An 18,389-nucleotide genomic window follows, 5' to 3' on the forward strand; every position below is an offset into this window, starting at 1 on the left:
TCATGTTTTATACTTTCTTTTCCTTTACTCTCTCTACCATCCTAGAAGTTGCAAACATCTTGATTCTACCTCCACCATAATTTGTAACTGTCCCCTCTTCTCCATTCACATGGAAACTATCAGAATCTTCTCACATTTTACCTAGACTATTATAGTAACATCCTATCTGGGGTTCTTGCTTCTAGTCTTTTCTCTATATTATATTTCATAATTGCAATATGAAGTTCATGATCTGAGTCACAGTGTTCTTCAGGTCTTGACTATATAGAGCTTCTCAATCTTGGATTGCAAAAGCATACAATTAATCTGATTTCTATGTTGACCATCTAGTGAGGTCTATCTGTAGAGTTGCCTTTTGAATTGTTGAGTGTTTGCTATGACCAGGGATTTATCTTTACAATACTCTATTAGTCTTTGCTGCTCTTCATTTTTTTTACTCACAGGCCAAACTTGCCTGTTATTACAATTATCCTTTCATTTTGTACTTTAGCATTCCAATCCCCTATGAAGAATGTGACATTTTCGAGGGATGTTATTGATAGAAGATATTGTAGGTCTTCACAGAATTGAGCAGCTTTAGAGTCAGCTCCGGGCAGTGGTGGCAAAGGAGCGACTCCCTCCTCTCATGTGGCCCTCGTTTTCTCCCTCCCCCACCCTCGCTCACTTTCTCACTCCTTTCCAGAACCATGGCCTCTGGGATGGCTGTCTCAGATGGGGTGATTAAGGTGTTCAACGACATGAAGGTTCGCAAGTCCATGACACCTGAGGAGGTGAAGAAGTGCAAGAAGGCCATGCTGTTCTGCCTGAGGAGGGCAAGGAGATCCTGGTGGGTGACATGGGGCAGACTGTGGATGATCCCTATACTACCTTTGTCAAGATGCTGCCAGATAAGGACTGCTGCTATGCCCTCTACAATGCCACCTATGAGAACAAGGAGAGAAAGAAGGAGGACCTGGTATTCATCTTCTGGGCCCCCGAGTATGCCCCTCTCAAGAGCAAAATGATCTATGTGACCTCCAAGGATGCCATCAAGAAGAAACTGACAGGAATCAAACATGAATTACGGGGGCAGCTAGGTGGCACATTGGATAAAGCACCGGCCCTGGATTCAGGAGGACCTGAGTTCAAATCCGGCCTCAGACACAAGACACTTACTAGCTGTGTGACCCTGGGCAAGTCACTTAACCCCAATTGCCTCACCAAAAAAAACCAAAAAAAGAAAAGAAGAAAAAAAAAATACAAGCCAATTGTTATGAGGAAGTGAAGGACTGCTGTACCCTAGCTGAGAAACTGTGGGGGGAATGCCGTGATTTTCCTGGAGGGGAAGCCCTTGTGAGTCTCCCTGCTCCAGCTCCCTTGCTGGGGCCACCCAAGCCCAGCTGGGGAGCAGGCTGCCCCGTTCCTGCCAGACCTGAGGGGCTGGGGGGATCCTAGCAGGGGCAGGGTGATCCCTTCATCTGTTTGCCAAACCGCCCCCGACCCCTCACCTCTCTCACTTCAACCCAATGGCTCTGGCCTTCACCAACCGCCTTTGATATTCTCATTTATCTTGAGTTGTTGTAGACAAAGCTCCCCACCCCCCCCAACCCCCGCCCCGGATGCCCAGATGGGGAGGAGGCCAGTATTTGCCAGTTTTTTTTAACTGACACCCCTAGTTTTCCCCCTTCCGTGGTGCTGCCAACTTCTAACCATGATAGTGGCTTTGTGCTTGTTGTTTAGTTTTGTGTATAAATGGAATGTTGTGGAGACCCCTCCCCCACACAACCAGCCCCCCTTTCTCCCCCCTCCAGTTACTCACATGGCCAGTGTAAAGGAAAGTTACAGCGCCAGTAAAAGGAAAGTTCAACTTAAAAAAAAAGACAAATAAATAAAAGGTGAGCTAAAAATTAAAAAAAAAAACAATTAAAAAAAAAAGATTTGAGCAGCTTTAGCCTGTTCAGCATCAGTGGTTGGAGCATATCTGGGATATTGAACGGTTTGCCTTGGATTCGAATAGATATCATTCTGTCTTTGAAATTACACCCCAGTACTGCTTTTTGCACCCTTTTATTGACTCTGAGGGCTACTCCATTTCTTCTAAGGGATTCTAGTCCACAGTAGTATATATAGTAATCACCTGAATTAAATTCACCTATTACCATCCAATTAAGTTCACTAACACCCAAGATGTGTATGTTTATCTTTCTATCTCCTGTTTGACCAAATCCAACTTACGTTGATGCATAGATCTTACATTCTGGATTCCTGTGTAATATTGATATTTATATCATTTGACTTTTTTGCCATCAGACACATCTGCAGTTGAGTTTCCTTTTGGCTTTGGCCCAGCTCCTTCATTCTTTGTGGACCTACTTCTTTTTGTCCTTCACTCTTCCCCATAATGTGTTAGACATCTTCTGAACTGAGGGACTCTTCTTCTGGTATCATATCTTTTATCATTTCAATACTGTCCATGGAGTTTTCTTGGCAAAGATACTGGAGTGGTTTGCCATTACCTTCTCCAGCAGATCACCTTTTGTCAGAACTCTCCACTACAACCAGTTCATCTTGAATAAACCTGTACAGAACAGCTTTTCAGTGACTTTTTAACCTTCTTTCTCATTTGCCATTTCTGCTTTTGAAGGAGTTTTTTTCTTCAGTGAAATTTTGTTCCTCTTTTACTATTAGGTCAATATTGTTTTTTTAAGGTGTTATTTTCTTTAGTATTTTTTGTGCTTCTTTTATAATGCTGTTAATTATTTTTTCATAATTTTCTTGTATCATTCTCATTTCTTTTTCCAATTTTTCCTCTATCACTCTTATTTCTTTAACTCTTACATGAGTTCTCATTGAGCTTGAGTCCAATTAGCATTTTTCTTTGGTACCTTATTTGTAGCTATTTTCACAGTTTTTTCCTTTTTCTGAGTTTGTCTTTGTCTTCCTTGCCACCATAGTAAATTTTAATGGTTATTTGTTGTTGTTTTTGTTCATTTTCCAGCCTATTTCTTAACTTTTAACTTTATGTGTAAGTTGGGTTCTATTCACCCAGGGGTGGGGAGGCACTGTCCCAAGGTTCAATCTTTTTTGTGCTGCTGTTTTCAGAGCTATTTCTATGGATCTGCAAAGTTTTCATACTTCCAAGGTGATATAATATAGGAAGAGGTATGGTCACTTCTCCCCTGCTCTGCACTCTGATTTTTTTTGGGGGGGGGCAGGGCATTGAGGGTTAAGTGACTTTCCCCGGGTCACACAGCTAGTCAATGTCAAGTGTCTGAGGTTGTATTTGAACTCAGGTCCTCCTGAATCCAAGGCCAGTGCTTTATTCACTGAGCCACCTATCTGCCCCCTACACTCTGATCTTTAACCAGGAACAGTCCCTGTTCCCCTGTAGCCACAAGCACTAGTACTTTTCTTTGCCTTAGAAGAACTGTGACGAGGGCCCATACTCCCTGGTGACCAATTCCCAGCATTCCTCTGTGCTCTGAAACTATGACACAGAACTGCATGGACAATAGAGTTGCCAGTCAGTGACAGATATACCAAGCTATACCAGTTGTCTGACATTCTTACTGTCTCTGGGATGAGAGCTTCTAAAGTTGTTACTGCTGTGGTAGCTATTGCTAACCCAGTGTATGCAGCTGTAGAAAGGCCTCCACCTTGGTGTCACAGACTTTTCCTGGTGACCTCTTAAGTTTTCTCAGGCTAGAAAAATATCTCACCCTGACCTTTTCTTGGCTTTGCTGCTCTAAAATTTGATTTGAGGCATTATTTCAAAGTTGTTTGGAGGGGAATGTTGAGAGTTCAGTTGGTTACCTCTAATCCACCATCTTGGCTCTGTCTGTGAGGGCCAAGTTTCCAAAACATGTACAATATTCTCTGCTCAATTTTAATCCAACTGAGAGAGGCATAATGAACTTGTTTTTAATCATGAGTGGCTGAGGAGCTAGAACTGCGATGACAGTCTTCTAACTGGGTGAGAGGCTGGAACTGAATGTATATACAAGGTTGGGGAATATGTCTTTCTCTCTTTTTCTGGTGGCTTTTAAGTAAGAAGATGGAAGTGAATCACCAAGTGGAGCTGCATTCTTCCATTTGGCACCCATGTATCTGAATGCAAGATGACAGTTTATTCTCAATTTTTTCTTTCCTGATTTTAAGGGGATGATTATATGGACATGAAATGAACAGACTACAACCTGGTGAGCTTTTAAAAGTTATAAGAGGTGCTGGGGACCCCCTCGCTGACTAAATCAGTAGTAGAGATCACTGGAGCCAAAGCAGCAACTGAGAAATCTGCTTGACTCAACTCTAAGATTGACTTATCAGCTGAGTCACCATATCTGGAAGGAACCGGTTCAGGTGAAGAAGGGAGTGACTCATCTTGTGATACTGTTCCACAAAATGAATTTGGTGGAGACTTCACAAAGAGAGAAAAGGACTTCCAGGGCCAGAACTTACAAGATACTCCTTTGATCCATATGCTTCCTATATGTGTCCCTCAATACCTGTGTACTTTATTATGTTTGGGCCAACTCTCTTTAGGGACTGTGTGTAGAGGGAAGAATGCATCCCTGGTTGGTGTGTGTGTGTGTGTGTGTGTGTGTGTGTGTTTATAACATCTTTTGCTTACTATTCTGTCTCAGTAAATATTTCTTTATAAAAGCTAATTTATTTCAACCAACTCTCAGATTGATATTGGCAAAACACAGCAAATGCGGGCTTGTAAGTGTTGGTATCAGAAACCACAATACCTCAGTCTATTCTGGAACCTGAGGGGAGGAGTAGTCAGTTGCCCTTTAAGGACCCAGGCCTCCAGTGCAAATGGGGTTTGGGATAGTGAGCCCAGAGGGGGTACAACATATGTATTGATTTTCTTTCAGGGAATAGGTGCCAGTAGCTCTGTGCCTACTTTTGGTTGAGGACCTCAGAGCCAAGACAGGCAAGAGACCCAGCTGTCCTTGTTTTCTGTTTAAATGCCTTTGAATTAGCTGAAAGCTACAGCTGCTCATCAAAAAGAAACTGTTTATAGGAAAGACAAGTTACTTCTTTCTCCCTTAGGGAGAGATCCAAGAGAAGCTGATTAGGTGAGGAATCAGCTGGAAATGTAAAAGGGAACAGCAAGAAGAGTCATTATCAGGGGTTATCTAAGAAAGCCACCGAGTCCTTTTCAATAGACTTTTAATCCACTTGGATTTTTAAAGAGACTTTTTGCTGGTGAACCATTTATTTTACACCTCTAGAATCTAGACTGTTTTATGAATTTTTTGATGACAATTGATTAAGTTGGTGATAGAATTTTCTGAGGGTCAAGGGTGGGGAGGTAAACTGGCTGGTAAATCCCTGGGATTATTTGATAAACCCTCATTTTGTTGATGTGTAAAATGGGCAACCACTGTTCAGGTGTTCTGTAGAAATTAATGATCTAATAATACCTAGGCTTTATTTGTGCATTAGACATATTAGCTCACTTGCTCCTCATGACTATTCTGAGGCAGGATGGGGAGGGATCATTATTCTCATTTTGCAGATGAAGAAACAAAGGCTCAGGAGCCTTGCTCAAATGAGCAAGAAGAAGAGATGGGACTCAGAATCTATCCTAGGATCATGGACAAAGCTAGAAGAGACCTGAGAGGCAACCTAATCCAACTTCTTCATTTTAAAGATGAGGTGGGGCAGCTAGGTGGTGCAGTGGATAGAGCACTGGCCCTGGATTCAGGAGGATCTGAGTTCAAATCTGACCTCAGACACTTGACACTTATTAGCTGTGTGAGCCTGGGCAAGTCACTTAACCCTCATTGCCCCACAAAAAGAAAAAACAAAGACAAAACAAAACAAAACAAAAAGATGAGGCAAATGAATCCCACAGTGCTTTAATGACTTGCCCAAGGTCACATAGATACTAAATCAAAGAATTGGGACTTGAACTAACCCAGTGCTCCAAAACTCATATATATATATATATATACATAAATTTTTTTTTTGTCATTGAATAACTCTGACTCCTGGACCCTCCTCTTTCTATTACATTGTAAGAAAAGGAATAGCTGAATGGGTGTTGCCTCAGACAAACTGAGACCTGTTAAAGATCTTGGTTTAAAAAGGCCAAGGTCTCTCACTGCATCTGGGGCCATCTCCAGTCATCCTGATCTGTATCTTGCCACTGGACCCAGATGTCTCTGAAGGAGAGAGTGAGGTTGGTGACTTTGCACAGCCCTATCTCACTTAAATTCAATTCAATGCAAGTCAAGGCATCACTTTCCTGAGGTCTTCTTCAAGAATGTCAAACAAGAAGAAAAGGAACACATATAATATTAGTATCTTTGAAAAATTGTCTCTAAGGTGTATCTGTTATGGGATACTATGTTTTCTTTTTATTTATAAAGTTGTGTTTGGCTTCAGTCCCCGTTACATTCTCTTCAGGCAGGTGAATTTTTTGACAAATTTTATTTTCATTGATGAGTTAGTCAAACTCCTTCCAAAAAGTTGACTTTTTAGAGCTCTGTGTTGAAATATCAATGATGTTGACCCAGGCTAATGGACTGCTGAGTGTTAATCACATACATGCAAATGGGCTGGGTGGTAAAATGGGGTAAGCATGCTGGACTTAGAGTCAAAAAGACCTGAATTCAAATTATGCCTCAGATACTTACTAACTATGTTACCCTGGACAAGTTGTTCTTTCAAGTAAGTTTTTAAATCTGTAAAAATGAGGATAATAATAACATGGGTCATATATCACATATATAACATATATCCCAGGCTTCTTGTAAGGATCAAATGAGATAAAATATGTATAGTGTTTTACAAGCCTTTAAGATTCTATAAAATAATAATAATTACTATTATTATTATAAAGAAGATAACAACCTAAAGCTATGATTCTTGTGTTTGGTACTTGTGAAATTGATATATCAAACTTTATGCTCACATTCTATTAAATTGAATTTTATTAGATTTAGTTGTAGGCTGCTGACATATTTATCTATTCTGACTCTGTCTTATAATATCTTAGCCATCCTTACCAACATGATAAGCATGACCTCTAGGTCTTTATCTAAGTCATTGATATATAAGGAATACAAAAATTTGGACTAGTAGAGGGGTAAAAGGAAAAGTCTTCATCTTTACCAATGATACTAGCCCTTTTTGGTTTTGCTCCTGAAATCATTTGCCTGGCAACCACAGGATTATGGGGATTGAAAAGAATCTCCTTATCCCATATCCACAAAACGTTTTTGCAGTTTTACTAAATGATGTTTCAAGATGATTTGAAGGGGCGTTTAGGAATGTAAGAACATTTAAAAAGAATTTCAGGTTATAATTCAGATAGAGTTTTTACTGGCTATCTGAACAACAATGAAGAAAAGAGCAATTCAAAAGACAAAGTTAGTATTCTTACTGATAAGCTGGATATAGCTGTCTGGGGCCTGCATAATAAAAGAGTTAAAGATACTCACTTACCCCTACTGGGAAGAAGCTGCTTTGCAGTTAGAATCTATTTGGAAGTAGCAACACAGTAAGGAAGCTACACAATAGCAAAAATGTTGCAAATGACCATAGAAAATAGCTGCAATTCAGCAGAGATATATAGCAGACAACAGCTCAGTGGAGATCTATAGGACGGAGCAGAATGAAAATATCATTGGAGAACAGCAGAGAACATCAGAGGTTCTAAATATCAGATTTGTGATTGGTCCTGACCATGCAATTCTCTGGCAATGCAAATTCCCTTTATGTGTGTCCTTTGATATGCATTCTCTGTTTATTTTTTTCTCCTGCATGTATACCCTCCATCAATGATGAGGAAGTAACCTAGAAAGAGTTGGTAATCAATAGTGATAGGGTAGCCTGAGGAGATTTTTTGGCTGAGTGAAGAGAGCACTAGACTTGGAGTCAGGAAGACCTGAGTTCAAATCCTACCTCAGTCATTTACTACATTTATGACTCTGGACAAGTTACTTAACCCTTCTCTGCCTCGGTGTCTTTCTTTATAAAATGGGGGTGATAATAATGACACTTACCTTCCAGTGTCATTGAGATCGTATGAGATAATAATGATAAGGTGTTCTGTATGTCTTAAAGCACTACAAAAATACTAGTTGTTATTATTATTTCATTATTCTTTTATAATCCAGTACATATTGCAGGTAGGGATGATTCTTACTGTTTTGTTGTATTGTTTGATAAAACGTTTTTTGCCATGAGTTACATATGTCATATCATTGGTTTGGTAAGAACCAAGTACTGGTGGAAGCTCATAAGCTATGGTTTTTAGTGGTTAATAGAAAGTGCTTTAAACTTGCTGTTGATTTCTGGAGGGGCCTGCATGGTGGGGAGTAGTTAGGAGCCTTCAGGTAAAAATAGCAAACATCACACAGTTCTGGGGACAAATCCCTGGGGCACTACACTAGAGATCTCCCTCTAAATTAACATCAAGAGACAGTACAGCCTGATCTGAGACAGAGGACCTGGATTTAAATCTTGACTATGGCATTTACTCCCTGCATGACTTTGGGTCAGTCACTTCCTTTCTCTGACTCTGTTTCCTTGTATACAAAATAAGGATATTGGGAATAGGCTATCATTTGGATCTATCTGGCTCTAAATCCTAAAACCAATCAATAAGTATCTGATGGAACTGATGTTAATTTATAATTAAGAAATTCCTAATCCACTTAACTCTGAGATTATATGATTTTGCAATTTCAGAATGAGCTCACATGATGCCTTACACTTATGGTAACATTTCATGGTATTTGATTGATTTGATTTGATCTTATTATTTACTTATTTATTTTTTTGCAGGGCAATGAGGGTTAAGTGACTTGACAAGGGTCACACAGCTAGTAAGTGTCAAGTATCTGAGGCTGGATTTGAACTCAGTTCCTCCTGAATCCAGGGTGAGTACTTTATCCATTGCACCACCTAGCTGCCCCTATTATTTTATTTTTTCAAACCTTTGTAGCATTCTGCCTCTGTTACTTCCTACATTTGTGATCTTGGTTAAGTAACATCACTTTTCTGGACCTCAATTTCTACATATGTAAAATAAGGGGGTGGGGGGCTGGCGGGGGAGGGGGGCAGGTTTGAACAAGATGGTCTCCAACATCCTTTCCAGATGAAAGGCTCTTATCTAAGTGCTGGCCTCATTCTCTGTGAACCTTGGTAACACAAGTCAAGCCAAAGCAAGGGTATTTCAACAGTGGCCCAGCAGGCATAATTCAAGGCAAGTTTATGAAATGCAAATTAATGTGTAAAAACTGAATGTCCTTCCAATAACAATCATAATATGTGCTTGGTTGGCAAACAAACCTCCTAGGTAGTAAATGGTAAGTACTTTAGAACAAAATATATATGCCAGCCCTAGATAAGAGTTCTCTTGCCTAACAGCTCTGGGCCAGAGATATTTCTGAATGAGACATCATTTCTTCTTTTAGCTGGGTACACTAACTTGATTAAAACATAAAATTTCTGTACATTTTGCATTTAAATGCATATTCTTTTTTAAAAAAGATTTAGTTGAAAGTAATAAAATAATGGAACACTGACCAAAATAATACTGCAAGCATGGGTACTGCTGGGGGCAGCTGTTAGGAACAGGATAGTAGAATGTCCCTCATTTAGAATAATTTCAGGGGAAAGATCAACCTGAATAATTGAAAAGGTTTAAATTGCAGAATTGTAAAAAGAAATGAAAATGTATTACTTTCAAGTACATGGCAGAACTAATAGCTCAAAAAATGATGCCAAGGATGGGTCTATTGGACCTCTCTCAAGTCACTTAATCTCACCAGCTGTTATCTGATCTGTAAAATGAAAGGGTGAGCTCTCCATTTAGTCTATGGTCATCTAGATTGGCTTGAATGATTCTATATCTATCATGCTCATAAAGGATGGTTTAAAACATTGTGTTTTATTGTGTAGGCCAAGCATTTCCCCTGTTGTCATACTCACAATGTTAAATGGTTAAAACATCCTTCCCCCTGAGCTCCCACCCCCACTCCCCAAACAGGCAAATAGAAACAAACATTTGAATCATCATGAATTCTGATTTGAAGGAGTCTAAATTTTTTGACTGCTCCCATGATTTCATCTGAGGAGGGAGTTCCTAGAGATTTCCTTTACCAATGCAGATTGGTACCTTTTCTGCAATTTATAGTTTTAGAGAGTTTACTGGTGACTGAGAAGTTAAGTGACTTGCCCAGGATGTGTCAAAAGTGGGACTTGAGCTTTGATCTTCCTGATTCTGAAGTAAACTCTCTTTCCATTATACCAAGCCACCTCTCTGTAGTTTAAATGACTGGGCTGTTATTTATATTTGTGACCCTACCAAGAATCATATGAGAAAGAAAGAGCACAACCTTAAATCAGGTTATGTACTTAGAGGAACAAATAATAATAATGGCATTTGGGGCAGCTTTCCTTCATCCTACCTGCAGTAGGGCAAATGGAGGACAGAATAGCTAATAGCTAGCATCTATGTCATACGTTAAAGTTTGTGAAACACTTTGCAAATATCATTTGATTTTCATGACAACTCTAGGTAGGCATTATTATTATCCCCATTTTACAGATGAAGAGCCCGAGGCTGATATAGGTTAAATGACTTGCCCAGGATCACAGAACTAGTAAGAGTCTGAGGCTGGATTTGAACTCTGGTCTTCCTGACTCAAAGCACAGTACATTCTCCACTGTGCCACCCATCTGAATCAGAGGCCATAGCAGTCATGTATGGACTGCAGAAGTGATCCTCCCCATTTCCTTTATTCCTGGATTGTTCCTTCCAATATGTATCTGCAGACTTGTTCTAAGAAGGCTTTCCTACTGAGCCTGATGAATGACCTGATTTATAGACTTTTCCTTAAAAGTTCAAGGCCACCAGCCAAACTATGTTTTACATCTCGTTGTTTGACTTAATCATGATGACTTGGGATGGAGGAGGCCTGCTTTTCTCTTCTCTGAGCAAGTATGTTATCTGCCTTATTGACCTTCCCCTTGTAGCTTTTATTCACCCAAATGGCACTTTCTCTTTGACTAATTTCAAAAAGAGTAATTTCCCCCCAAAGGCTGACAATATCAATTAACTGTTTTGATCCAGGGAGGATTTATGAGTCTTTGCCAGTTGGGCTAATTGCTTATTCAAAGTCTTTAATTGTTCCCTGGCTAATTTATTTCTCCAAAAGGCAACTAAACTAGCCTTTCTGCCTATTACCAAACTTGGCAGCCTCCCAAAATAAACAAGGGTTGACATCTGGTGTGTGGAAAGAGCTGGTGCTAAGAATGTGCTCCGTAGCTAAAGATTTCTTACCATTTCTTTGATGCTGTCCAGAGTTTTCTCCATCCATCTGGCACACTCAATCTACTCTCCTTGTCACCAGCTCTCCAAACAAGACACAGTGTGTAGTAGTCTTGGGCTATTGGGTGAGACAGTGCTGCTGAGGGAAGGAGCAAAGATCTTTGTCAATGGCATTACTCCCCAGAGTAGATGTTCCTAGGCTAAGTGCAGGAGAGGAGTCCAGGATTTCACGACTTAACATGGATTTCCTCTGAATGATCCCTCAATTACTTTTGCATGTATCTCCATGTGGGAGTATGCCTATGTGAGTGTGTGCATATGTGTGCATGTGTGTGTGTGTGTGTGTGTGTTTATCATCAAAAGAATCCCCTCATTTGCTGGATTTCACTTTTCATGGAGCAAGGGGCATATGCTCTGTCCCTTTCCATTTGTTCACATGGTCTGGCTCCTTACTAAAGGACATACATGTCCAGTAGTTCCTGGTTGGTCCATTGGTTGCACCAATGTGAGGGTCACATTGAAGATGATGTATGATTAAGACAGAAGAAGCTGCTCCCTCAGTAGGTCATAAGGGCTGTACAAAAGCTCTACTTGCTTCTCTTTTGAGTAGGTAACATGGGACTCAGCCATTTTTTACATGGACTTCCAGCAGGGTCAGGAATTTCTTTCCTCTTCCCTCCAGTGGGGCTGTGGTAACCATGAGCACAGGGAAATGAGATCAACTCTCTTTTCTTAAGTGACCTGAAGACAAAACCATCCCCTTTTAGTTTGTGTTTTCTGTTTGATTTTCCTAGTTTTTCTAGTTTGTGTTTCCATGGGCACAAGTGACTGAACATCGATTCTAAGAGATGGGCTCTAGTGGTGGTCACAACCTTGTGAATTTGAAAGTTTCTGAGCTTGTAATGCATCATTATGGACTAGAAATGACTCAACTCTTGTAACCATGGTCTAGCAGCTCATACCAAGCTGGAAGGCTTCAGGTATGAGCTCATCATTGAGCACAAGCCTAAGTTGAGAGAAGCTCATCAGAAGGAGCCCTCCATTGTTTCATTGAAGCTACTTTAAGTATCTCCACTATTAAAAAATAAATTTCACCTATTTCATCAATATTGCATTAATATTGCTTTTGTGGTTTTTACTAAAAGCTAGAGCCTATATTGATTCAAAAATGGCACCTCTGGGGCAGCTAGGTGGTGCAGCGGATAGAGCACCGGCCCTGGAGTCAGGAGTACCTGAGTTCAAATCCGGCCTCAGACACTTAACACTTACTAGCTGTGTGACCCTGGGCAAGTCACTTAACCACAATTGCCTCACTAAAAAAAACCAAAAAAACCAAAACAAGAAATGGCACCTGTGTTTCTTAAATCAACAGATTAGCAGGTCGAGTGTGGTTTGGGGGATGGAATTCCTGATTTCGAATATGGCATAGAAATCATGTGGAAAACATTGGTGGATCACTCATCTACTTTTCTAGATTGATTTCTGGAAGAGAGGAAGGAAGCTTTCAGAAATTTCAAAATATGTATAAGGAAAAGAAGAGGGAAAATAGTATAGATTAAGGTAAAGAGTGTATTACTCAGGGCAGCTAGGTGGTACAGTAGATAAAGCATTTGCCCTGGATTCAAGAGGACCTGAGTTCAAATATGGCCTCAGCTCAGACACTTGACACTTACTAGCTGTGTGACCCTGGACAAGTCAAAACCCTTATTGCCCCACCAAAACAAACAAAAACAAAAAAGACAAAAACAAACAAAAAAAAAAGAGTGTATTACTCAGATTCAGGATTCAAGTGATTGACTAAAAGCCTTCTACCAGTTTGATCTAATTATAGGGTTTACAATTAGGATGAAAAGTAATTTAGTGTAGATACTTATACAAAAATAATTCAAGAAAACCTTTGTACTCTACGTCCCTATCATCCTCCCAATTCCCAAGTTTGGCTGCCTCATGGAATCAAATTCACTGTTCCTCTATTGATATAAGAAATGATGAGAGGGACAGTTTAAGAGAAATCTGGGAAGACCTTTATAAACTAATGCAGAAAGAAGCAGGAGAATATTTTATGCAATAAGAATAATACTTTTAAATAAACAATTTTGAAAGACTTAAGAACTCAGATCAAGGCAATAACCAGTCATGATTCTAGAGGACTACTGATAAAAAATGGTAGCCCTCACCTGAAAGAGAGGAAGTGAATTAAAAATGCAAATGGTACACACACATTTGGACATGGCCAATTTGGGAATTAGTTTTGTTGAGATGTTATCTGTTACAAGGATTTTTTTTTGGCAGGGTAGAGGTTGAGAGAGGGAGAGAAAATAAAGGTTTGTAATATTGATTTTTTTTTGGGGGGGCAATGAGGGTTAAGTGACTTGTATCAAGTGTTAGGGAAACTGAGGCCCCAAAGAGTGATGTGCTTTGCTCATGGTCATACAGTAAATGTCTGAGGCAAGATTTAGACTCAAATGTTTCCAAACTTACTGTCTAGTGCTTACCTCCTGAGAGAATTGATGATTTGCACAACTGCCCCAAACACCTCATCTTCCATTCCCAAACACTGAAACTTAGTACAAACTGAATTCTTATGATATAAGCACAAAGGATAACAATGGATTACAAAAATGGGGTGGGGGGAGACAGTACCTTTGGAGAGCTAATGTATCTACATAAGGGGATTAAAAGAGAATGTATAAAGCATGGATGCAGTAACCAATGCTTCTGAAATATAAAGGTCAGTGTTCTTTTCATTGCCCTTCTTTTTTGTTCATGTGGCAAGTGATCAGATATTTGATGTCACTGATTGTGTCCCCACCCCAAGTCAAAGTCACTGTTCCAAGGAAGATGGTTCTCTCTGAACATAGTTGAACTTCTGGTTAGTTTGTGAATGTTAGAGGCTGTTTAGTTTTATACTGAAGTAAAAAAGTAGTTGGATCCTTTTACAAATACACCAACCTAGGGTAAGCAGATGTCTGCTATCTTTGAATTTACCAGTAAATAGCAAATCAAAAGAGTGTAAACAAATGGTTTGGTAGCATTTGGAGAGAGAGAGGAGCTGGCTCCTTCATGGATTTTCTTCAGTATTCTCTCTAGATTTCTCTATGTATATGTATAACCTCACTCACTTCTAAATGAAGAAGTCTGTTCTAACAGGTGGGGATGGGAGATTAACATTTAGAAGGAAAAGAAAGGTCAATTTGGAAGAGTTGAGCAGGAGAAGAAAAGCACCCAGCCAGGCCAATTTGGCTCTGTTTCTTTCTTGTTGTTTTTAATATCATTAAGGGAACAGGTTGTAGGAATTCTTATAAAATTATTGTGAATAATTTGAAAAGGGAGCGAAAGGAAAGAAAGACATGTGGCACTGGGAAAGAAGGGAATAGATATTGATATAGTACCTACTATGTGCCAGAATCTCTGCTAAATGCTTTACAAATATTGTCTCATTTGATCATCACAACAACCCTGAAAGGTAGGTGCTGTTATAATCTCATTTTATAGCCAAGGAAACTGAGACAGACAGTGGTTAAGTGACTTTCCTAGGACCACATAGCTAGTAAGTGTCTCAGGTTATATTTGAACTCAGGTGTACCTGACTCCAGTGCTCTATCTACTTCAACAGCTCTACAACCTAAAGGAAGATAGGGTGCTGAATTTGGAGTCAAGGAAAGATTGAATTTAGATCCTGCCTTACACACTTACTATGTGGTTCTGGTCAAGTTAATTAATCTCTTTTGGGCTCAGTTTCTTTTGTAAATGGGAATAATAATAGCTTGTGAAGATCAAGTTGAATAATATATGTAAATTTTTTGTAAACCTTAAAGTGCTATGTAAATGCTAGTTATTATACAAATATGTAACAATAAGAACTGCTAGCTTCATAAATAAACACATAGGCAGACACACATGTGTATATGTACACATGTATATATGCACACATATAAATACATTTGTATATATATAGATATACACATATATATGCATGCATATGTGAAATGTAGAGCACTTGATGGTAGATGGGACAGAAGCAAGCCATTTCCTTTTGCAACTTTTGGAAGAAACTGGAAATTCTAGAATTCAAGAGGTCTGGAACCCTGGATAAGGACTATTGTTCATCCTTGAAGAGGACCAATGACATTATGAGGGTGATGTCTTCATTTGCAAGTGAATTGGGTTTAAGAAAGGCAGAGCTACACAAAGTCATCAGCCTCACTTTCTCCTTGAGTCATTGCAGTCCAGTGGCAAAACAAGAGTCAAGAGGACTGGGGATGTTCCAGAATGCATGTGTAACCTTGGCCTTTTTAAATTAAGGTCTTTCCCAGATCTCAGTTTGTCTGAGGCAACACCCATTCAATGATTAAGGGCTAGGTAAAAAATGAGACAAAAGATGACTTAGTTTGCCATCACAAAAGTATCAACCTAGGAGGGGAAGGCCCTCCTGGATAAGGAAAAAGGCAGGTGAGGCAACATACTAATGTGTTTTCATCATTAGTTTTATAGATCCAAGATAGAGGACAAGGGATGGCTACTGAGCCAGACTATGTATAGCTAGAAGATACTTCAGATATTATGTAGCCAAACCTCCTCACTTTAGAGATGAGGGAGTTGATGGACAGAGAGTTTGAGACTTGCCTAAAGTCAGTGAATAGCAGAGTAGGGGGTCTGATTCCAAGTGTTCTAACTCCATATTCAGTGGTTCTTGCCAACCAGGACCCTGCCTCATCTCCTTGAGTTTGCAAAACCAAGATGACCATTGCTCTTAGATGCTATGGGGGTCTTGTTCAGGTGGTAGTGAGACCAGAAAGACTTTGCAGTTCTTTCTGCCTCTGAGATCCTGTGACTCTGGGTAGAGATGATTATGATGCCCAAGATAATGACAATGCTTTCTGGTGAATTGTTGTTTGTCCTTCATTTTTGAAGAGGACCAATGACATCACACGTGATGTCTCGTGCCTGAATTAGATTTAAGTGAGGCAGAGTTGCACACAGTCATTAGCCTCATTCTCTCTTCCTGAATCATTGAAGTCTAGTGGCAGGAAAAAAGTCAGGATGACTGGCAATGACCCAGGATGTAGTAGATGACTTTGGTGTCTTCCATACCTGACCAAGCTCTAAGCACTTCCCAGGGCCTGCTTCTGTTGCTTTCATGGCCACTGGGATAAATTATTCTCATTCATCCAGCCTGCTGGGGAAAAGTCTTCACATGCTTGAGCTGAGTGTACTGGTGTTATGATAACTACCTCATTCTAGACCTTCATCTTCAACTCTTCTTCCTGGCTATACCCTGGACACCTGTGCCCCTTCTTTTTTCTTCTTCCCTGCTTTGTTATGTCCTAAAGGGACAGTATTAGAAGGTTAAGTGTGGGGGGGAAAGGAGTGATAGGGGAGTTAAGGGGTTATTGGTGATTTGGTTAATGTGTTAGGGGAGAAGTACAACAATACTGCCAGATTTATCTTCTTTGTATATAGCTCACATCAAATCTTTACTCAGCCCAAGTCCCTTCAAACATTTCCTGTTGTCTATTGAATCGTACTCAAGTTCTTCTACCTAGTGTGCAAGAGAGACTTCAATTTGGCACTGAAAAATCTTTCCAGTCAAATCAGATTCTCTTCTTTGTGTGGACTGTATTTCAGCCAGACTCTACTACTCAGCACTCCTCTTATGAATCCAGTGCTTTCCATGCCTCCATATCTATGTTCATGACATTCCCTGTTCTAGAATTGCCTTCTTCACCTTCATCTGGGAAAGACCTATTCATACTTCCAGGCTCAATTCAGGTGCCTTTATTTCTCCCCCACCAAAAAAAGAAATACCCATGAACTGATACTGACCCTGTACCCTTCTGCCACCTTTCCCACTAATGGAAGTGAAGCTTCACTAGCAGATCCAAAGACATAACACATTCTTAAAATAAAACCTTCCCTTTTACCTTGATCTCTGCCCCCTCCTTTCAAGTACCATGGAGATCTGGCTCCAGGATGTAGTAGTTTGCTTGGGCCTTGACAGACAGCTTGGCCATAGCCTTTCTTTTCTTTTCTTTTTTTTAATTATAAAAGTATTTTATTATTTTCCAGTTACATGTAGAGATAGTTTTCAACATTTGTTTTTATAAGATTTCTAGTTTCAGATTTTTCTCCCTCCCTTCCCCCCTCCCCAAGACAGCAAGTAATCTGATATAGGTTATATATGTACAATAACATTAAACATATTTCTACATTAGTCATGTTATAAGAGAAGAATCAGAGCAAAAAAGAAAAACCTCAAAAAAGAAAAACAATAGCACCAAAAACAAAACAAATAGTATGGTTCAATCTGCATCCATATTCTACAGTTCTTTTTTTCTGAATTTGGAGAGTCTTTTCCATCATGAGTCCTTTGGAACTTGGATCATTGTATTGCTGAAAAGAATCAAGTCTATCACAGTTGATCAACACACAATGTTGTTGATATTGTGTACAATGTTCTCCTGGTTCTGCTCATCTCACTCATCATCAGTTCATGCAAGTCCTTTCAGGTTTCTCTGAAATCCACCTGCTCATCATTTTTTACAGCACAGTAAAATTTCCTTACATTCATATACCACAACTTGCTCAGCCATTCCCCAATTGATGAGCAGCCCCACAATTTCCAATTCCTTGCCACCACAAAAGGAGCAACTATAAATATTTTTGTAAATGTGGGTCCTTTTCCCTTTTTTATGATCTCTTTGGGGAAAAGACCCAATAGTGGTATTGCTGGGTCAAAAGGTATGCACAGCTTTATAGCCCTTTGGGCATTATTCCAAATTGCTCTCCAGAATGGTTGGACAAGTTCACAGCTTCACCAACAATACATTAGTGTTCCATTGGCCATGGCCTTTCAAGAGCCAAAGCCCACCGGGAGCTGCAACCACATAACACCAGTGGTGCAAATATCTGAACTGATGATGCTGGGAAAATAAGCTCTATACTGCCAGTGCTTGGTCAGAGAACTGAAGAAGAGAGGGAGTGAGACAGATTGAAAGGACAAGACACAATGTCTTTAGGGGGCTATGTAGTACTAGACCAAGTCTGAGAGTGCATCTCTCATCTGGGGTCAGTTCTGGATACCCAAAAGTAACTTGGGACACAAACCCAGCCT

At 39.8% G+C, this 18,389-nt stretch overlaps 1 pseudogene; it reads left to right on the plus strand.

The window, feature by feature from the left end:
* The first annotated feature begins 686 nt into the window (after positions 1 to 686).
* LOC122743396 lies at positions 687 to 1,336 on the plus strand (annotated as a pseudogene).
* The last annotated feature ends 17,053 nt before the right edge of the window (positions 1,337 to 18,389 follow it).

This window comes from Dromiciops gliroides, chromosome 2, assembly GCF_019393635.1.
Source record: "Dromiciops gliroides isolate mDroGli1 chromosome 2, mDroGli1.pri, whole genome shotgun sequence".
In the NCBI taxonomy this organism is placed as follows: Eukaryota; Metazoa; Chordata; class Mammalia; order Microbiotheria; family Microbiotheriidae; genus Dromiciops; species Dromiciops gliroides.